Below are 6000 nucleotides of genomic sequence, written 5' to 3'. Positions count from 1 at the left end.
ACATGTCAACCGCCTCTGACAGCTTCGTAACATGTTACGAAGGCACCAAAACTGCTTCGTAAATATTCAAATGGTTGCTAAATTCGAATTCAGCTCCAAAAATTAGCCTAGAAGCATGTACAGCTCGAAAAAGTGAACCGAGGTCACCAAAGGTGACCTTACCTGACCTTCAGGTGACCTTGACATCCACCCAAATGCATGGGAGCAACATCAAATCTCATGTTTGAGCGTTTGAAACCACGAGAAGCTTGCAAACGCGTGGCTAATGCGAACCGACAAACGCCGAATCGCGATTCCGGCCAAACATGGCCTCGAGAATTAGGTCACAGGTCAAAGGTCACTTGGGTTAGGGTCATTAACTTTTCAGAATAGGTGTCAAATTGATCAACTCGAAGGTACTGAAAGTTTCGTCGCGATCAGTCGCTTTTTACGCGAGGTATTTGCGAAAAACCATGGGGGGTCATCCGACCCCACCCCCTCCCTACACATGCGAGGGCTCATTGTGTGAAAGCTGCAGTTATTTGCTTTCATTGCGAAGTGCTTAGTAAAAATGTTTGACTTTTTGTTTCAGGCAAGGTGTGTTTTTTTTACATTAGCCAAGTAGGTAGGGTAGTGTGGGGTAATTTGAACATATTTTTACGTCTTCTCCGTTGTACCAAATTCCAGCTCAACCCTGGATGAAGAAAAACTGTTTCAGTAGCGCATGAGTCACTTGCTTTCACCATGCAAACCTCATTTTTGGACGAGCCGAGCATACCTTGACTAGCATAGCATCACTTCTCCACCAAGTCATGGTGTGTTCAAATTGCCCCACCGTGGGGTAATTTGAACATACTGCCTTTACCTGCCATAAAAACGATAGTCTCGCCAGCACCGATGTTGTTTGAACCATAAACGAATAGGCAGAGCAATTCTAAACATACCTTCATTTGAAAAATCAACACAACAACAAAAATAACAGTTGCAAAGTATCAATATCTGCACGCTGCACACAGGTTAGTTGACAGAATTCGCCTCTCTTCGATTAATAGAACGTCTATCATCTCCGTTCGATAAAAACTCTACCAAACCTTACTTCATCTGTTATAGTGGTGCCAATCGGAACCTGGCCGACCTGGACATTCGGAGTTCCGATTCTTTATAATGTCCAATTCGGAATTGATTGCACAAAGGTATAGTAGTCTGGACAACATTGGACAATGGCCTGCCACACTTAAGCATTTTTATCAAGTAATCGTGCGTAGCATTGATTGGCGAATGGAAAGCTTGTAATGCTCTCAATATAATGAACATTTTTCGGCTGGTAAAATTACATGATAAGCAATATAAATGACGGTTTTGAGTGTTCATAGCTGCATAATTTTCGGACATATTTGGACAAATAGTTGACTTTAACATTTTTGGACGGAAAATAAACGAAAATGCCGGACATTAGACGGATATTAGACGTAAATTTTCTAAAACTGGCATCACTTATCCTGCTTCTGCTTTGGGTTGAAAATATTGGCAAATAAAAAACTGGGAGCGTTGTTTTTTCGGAGCTATCCCTGTCTTCGTTGAAATTCTCACACTATGTTCAAATTAACCCACGCTAAAAGTTATTTTGCCATTTTAACCCGCGCCCCGCTGGGGGGGGGGGGCAGAATCTGCCCCCTCCTCCCGTTTTTGGCCAATAACTTCTAAACGCGTTACGCCAGCGACGTCAAACATTCAGTACCTTATCATACATCAATTTGACACGTTCCCTGAAAATTTGAGCGAAATCCGCCGGCGGTTTTTTGAGAAATTGACGTTTTAGTGACGTCATGTTCGCCATTTTCGCCTCAAAAACGGCAAAATTTCAAACGCCGCTAACATCTTCATTTTTAAAGGAATCAAGACGCAACAAAAAAAAAGGTTATACGTGATTCTCCTTTGTCTATCAAATGGCTATCTCGTTTTTTTTTTTAATTTTGGATTTTGGCCCAATTTTTTTTCAAAAAACTTACTTTTTTGGGAAAATAATTATAAAATCCAAAATTTTGAGTGCATCGGAAAAACCGGAATATATGTCAGAGAAGTGGTCTATGTTTACCTACATACCAATTTTTAGAAGAATCGGTTCAAAAATGTGGGAGTTATTAAAAAATTTATGACGTCACGACACACAAAAATTATGAAAAATGATTTTTTTGGAAGTTCTAGAACTTGTACGGAAACAAAAATAGCATCATTCGATTTGCCGTGAAAAACTGCATCAGATAGATACCTTTTTAGGCCTTAACAACCAACTTCAAAATTTGACCTTACTTGACCTGACCTTGACCTGACCTCGACCTGAAATTCATCCAGAGGTGGTCCATATCACTTATTGAGTGTGCCTATTGAATTCTATGAGTAAAATGACCCATAAAACATGTGTCGCACATGCCCTTTTCTATATTTTGTTTTGGGTGACCTGACCTGACCTGACCTGACCTGACCTTGACCTTGACCTTGGAATGACATTGTATGCAACGAATATTGTCTTGGTAGTCTACGAACACGTTTTGGGCAATCAGTCTCAGTCCATTCTTCGGCAACTACGGTGCAAGGCCGACACTGTAGAAACTTGCATTTTGTACCCTTGACCTGACGTTGACCTGACCTCTGCAAAAAAAAAAAAAATTGGGCTCTTTAGATCCGCTTGTTGAGAGCTTTCGATTGCTGTTTTCCCCGTCTTTCTACGGCCATCGGTTCGGAAGTTAGACAGGGGGGGGGGGCAGAATCTGCCCCCCCCCCCCCCCAGCAGGGCGCATAGCGTATGGCTGAATAGCCCAGCGGGGCGCGGGTTAAAAAACAGGGTTCAAAAGCAAATTTCTTGGATTGAAGGCACTGATTAAGTTATTGTACAACAAAAGCCGTTGCGTATTATGCGCTAGCAATGCAAGATTTTGTGCTGGTTGCAATGACGTGTTGTTAGGCGTTTTTCCTTGCGAAATTGATTTTTTACACTGTGCGTCAACATCTTCATTCCCTGGAACTTCAAACCCCGTGCATATGATAGCCCCTTTAGTTACGATATTTTCTCTAATTGGTCTTATTGTCATGCCACTTAGGATTTTCCGTAATTTTGTGTTATTCACACTATGTTCAAATTGCCCCTCATGTTCAAATTACCCCACCCTACCCTATGCACTTGGGTGACCGTTGCAATGTACCGAGTGGTTTCTTCCAGATAACACCGATTGACGATTCTAGAAAATACTTTGGACTAATAAGCGATCCACATGTTTTCAGCAGTCACCACAGGGGAACAGCGAATTATCGATGTGAAATGAGTGGAAGTTGTATAGCAGAGCAAATAACTGATCATGGTAGGTGATGTGAAATGTGGGCAATGAACACGGCGAGGGTAACGCCGAAACTCCGCTCCCGCCATGAATCTTATGCGGAGTGACGTTGCAGCAGTTCCATTATTACTATAATAAATTATGCATGCACAATACACATATTATGCTGGATATGAAACTTGGTAGGCAAACACTTTGAACAAAATATGGCTCCACTAATGCCTATGTCCTCATATTTTATCGATTTGACGAAAACCCACCGAGTGACACACTGCACAATGGCTCATTTTGCGCCGACTGGCCGCTCATGGGCGCGGTAATTCCCCGGTAATTTGGCCGTCATGATGTCTACGTCATCACACCAGTAGTTTCCCGTTATAATAGCTGCCGTAACATGGTTACGGTGGTTATGATTGGTTACAATTCGTTACACTTGCCGTGTCAGTGAGCTATTTCGCAGCTCCCCCCGTCGCACGCTGTACTGAACTGCTGGCCCCTGCTCCAGGAATAATACCAGGGTGGTCATTGTTCTCTTGTTCGTGATTTTCGCAATGACTAGTCTCCGTAGCCCAGGGGGTATAATAACTCGGCACAAAGGCGCACACGGGTCACGCCGTGCGAGGCTGGCAGTCGGCGTCGTCGCGTAGCATATTCAAATTCGCAGCCAGGTGACGTAAACGTGCGTAAAAGCGCACACGAATCACGCATACAGGTAGGTGGTTGGCGGTCGTCATTCTCGAATCCCCAGTGGTGGCATACATGCATGTGTAAAAGCCCACACGATTCACGCACATGTAACACTGAGCACGGCCGGCCAACTGCTTTTAACGTTACAGCTGAGCGATTCCAGCCACTGCCACTCATATAAACCAGTTTATGATAATTAAACCTGTCGTAATTTCTAGCCTCGCAGTACGTTTAGTATTCAATTATATAAGCGACTGACAAGGTGTTTAGTTTTGATTATATTTCATCATTATTTTGATAAATTGATAAAGCTAAGCAAATGTAAGATGGAAAAGGAAGTTGGTGGTAACTTCTGGAAAGAAGTTTGTTCTCCTTTTGGATACAAGACTGCATTATGATTATATCTAAGATTAAAGTTTGTATTCCTTTTGGATACAGGACTGCGCTATACCTAACTGTTCAAAAGATGAGGATCACGCTTGCCCGTGAAAAAGAAAGCAAAATGAATGCGCATGTCACCCATTTTGAGTATTTCGGGTCAGCATAGTCGCGAGGTCAACTAAAGCAACATTAACCCTCGCCCGCACATGCCATTTTCCCATCCTAGAACGCACATGGGGGGGGGGTGGTTGCCACCCCCCCCCCACGCCATTTCGTTCCTGTTGGAGATAGAGCTTAGCAGTAAAGACCAAAAAGATTCTTTGGGAAGAGACGAATCCAATGATACCCAGTTTTACCTTCTCAGGTCAGTCATTGACCTTCCAGGTCAGGTCAAACTAAAAAATGTTGCTGTTTTGGGTCACCGTTGGATGTCAAGTGTGCTGCTTATCAAATACCGATGACGATGCTGTTTTCTGGTGCCAAGCCAGCTAGAACCTCTTTGTCACACTACCCGACCAGAATTTTGCTGCTGAGGTCATTTCAGGTCAGGTTAGGTCAAGGTCAATTATATGTGTTTGTATGTCTGTGTGTGTCTGTGTGTATACTGATGTGTGCACCGATTGTTTTTGGGTCCATATTACATGAAATCATGATCTGAGAAGCTTTTACCAAAAATGCAGTCAAAAAACTTCAAAAAAGTAAATTCAGCTTGCCTAAAACGCAATTATCTTAGGTGACCTAGGTTGACCTTGACCCTGACCTTGACCCCTGTACATCGTCAAACAACATGTTCCATGATAGGTAGGAGGTAAGACTGGCAAAAAAGGCCGAAATCAGGGTGTCAAAAGCTCATAAGGCCCATGGCAAACGCAAGATGTTGAGAATTGGCCATTTGGGTCATGACATGACCTGAAAAACAAGGTCATATCTCCGAAACCAAAAATCACAGAAACTTGAAATTTTCAGTGGACATCAAGAAAGGATAGAGGAGCAGCTATACGAAAAATAAGCCTTCTAGCTCTAAAAATGTTGAGTGCAGAGCAGAAAGACTACCTGGGGGGGGTGGCAACCACCCCCCCCCATGTGCGGGCGAGGGTTAACCCGGCAGTTGCTGGGGTATTTCGCCACCCACCGTTTGTTGGGGGGGGGGGCGTTAAACGCCCCCAGCCGATAACTCGAGAACCAATAGGCGCAGCGAAACGCACGAGGCGGCAAACGGAAGAACGCGACGAGACGCTCACGATGAGTACTTTAAAGTTGAATTTTGAGGTCACAGGTCGGGTCAAGGTCAGGTCAAACACCTGAAATCGGGCTTTCAGTAGCATTGACTTCAGGACTTCGCAATGGGCGCCTCTCGTCATAATCTCTGTCAAAACGGTGCACAATCTATCATATAAGGCCTACAAGAGTGTCAGCTCCATGTAGGGGTCAGTCAAGCATAGGTCAGGGTCAAGGTCAGGTCAACCAGGTAGGCACATATCCCCAAAAATCAAAACTGATATTCGCAGCCTGTGACACATGTTTTATGGGTAATTTGGGACGTAGAACACGATGGTGACATTCATTTTATCATATATGTACGTGTTTGGCTCAAAAAGTTGAATTTAAGAAATTCATGTAT

The sequence above is a fragment of the Amphibalanus amphitrite genome, unplaced genomic scaffold (genome assembly GCF_019059575.1).
Source record: "Amphibalanus amphitrite isolate SeventyFive unplaced genomic scaffold, NRLGWU_Aamphi_draft 000403F_arrow, whole genome shotgun sequence".
In the NCBI taxonomy this organism is placed as follows: Eukaryota; Metazoa; Arthropoda; class Thecostraca; order Balanomorpha; family Balanidae; genus Amphibalanus; species Amphibalanus amphitrite.
Note: the sequence above shows the minus strand (reverse complement) of the source record.